Source organism: Phocoena sinus, chromosome 20 (assembly GCF_008692025.1).
Source record: "Phocoena sinus isolate mPhoSin1 chromosome 20, mPhoSin1.pri, whole genome shotgun sequence".
Lineage (NCBI taxonomy): Eukaryota > Metazoa > Chordata > Mammalia > Artiodactyla > Phocoenidae > Phocoena > Phocoena sinus.
The window spans coordinates 38,981,216-38,982,588 of NC_045782.1; positions in this window are offsets into that span (position 1 = coordinate 38,981,216).

A 1,373-nucleotide genomic window follows, 5' to 3' on the forward strand; every position below is an offset into this window, starting at 1 on the left:
CCTTTGGGAGATAATTTGGTTTAGATGAGGTCACAAGGGTGGGACTCTCATGATGGGATTCGTGCCCTTATAAGAAGAGGGAGAGAAATCTCTCTCTCTCTGAGCCAGCACCAAGGAAAGGTCATGTGAGCACATGGCAAGGAGGTGTTGTCTGCAAGCCAAGTAGGCTCTCACCAGACATGGAATCTACTGGCACCTTGATCTTGGACTTCCTGCCTCCAGAACTGTGAGAAGTAAATGGGGTTTGAGCCACCAGTCTATGGTGTTTTGTTATAGCAACCCGAGCAGACTAAGGCAGGCCCTGAACACAAGAGTACAGAAAGCGCATTGTTAAGAGACCTTCTCGTGGGAATTCCCTGGCAGTGCAGTGGTTAAGGCTGTGCACCTTCCCTGCCGAGGGCCGGGGTTCAATCCCTGGTCGGGGAACTAAGGTCCCACAAGCCGCGAGGCACAGCCAAAAAAAAGAAAAGACCTTCTCATGATCTCTGAAGATTCTGTTCTCCCCTCCCATTCCACGGCCCCTCTCAGCAGAGCTCGGCTCAGCATCTCATCACCTCTCCCCTGCACCTTTCAGCTGCCGTCTAACTGGGCTCCCTGCCCTGCCCCCAACACCAGACCTGTGCCACTGCTCCTCCAAGAACAAGGCCGTGACCTCCCTCCACGGCCGGAGCTCCAGGCAGGTATAGAGATGAGGCAACGGATCTGGTGAGAGCAGGCCCGCAGGGGCCACATGTTCCAGGCTTGGCATGTGTGTTATACTCAGCCCTCCCCGGGAAGGAGAATTTGGGGACGTGGGTGGGGGACCGTCACATAAGCTGACAGTGGCACCGTGATGGGTGAAATGAGAGCAGAGGGAACAGCATGGACAATGATCAGGAGGCAAGAAACAGCGCGGAGGATGTTGGCTGAAGGGACGGAGGGGAGGGGTGCAGGGGCGGGGGCGGGCCCACCACACACCGACCAATAAGGGGCCTGGACTCCAAGCTACAGGCCATGGCGGGGCGGGGGTGGTGGGGTGGGGTGGGGGTGGGGTAGTGTTCTGCCCTGGAGAGGTGGGCCAATGTTCATTAAGGCTGGACGGGGGGCAGAGCAGGCTGGAAGTTGAGAGGCCGGCAAGGAGGCTGCCCGCTGAAGAGATAAATACGGCCTGGTGTGCCCAAAACGGGGGACTCACCCCCAGTCATCTCTTCATCCCTCCTAGCCTCCTAAGGTTCCAAGTTGTGTGTATTAAATTAAACCAACTCCAGCTCCCCCGCACCTTGCCTTCTCCACACACAAGGCAGCCGTGGACGCTCGGGATCCAGCCGAGAAGGCATCAGGCTGCTAAGGGAGCCCCGCCCCCCACCCCTCTCCCCCAAACAGCCTCCACCAGA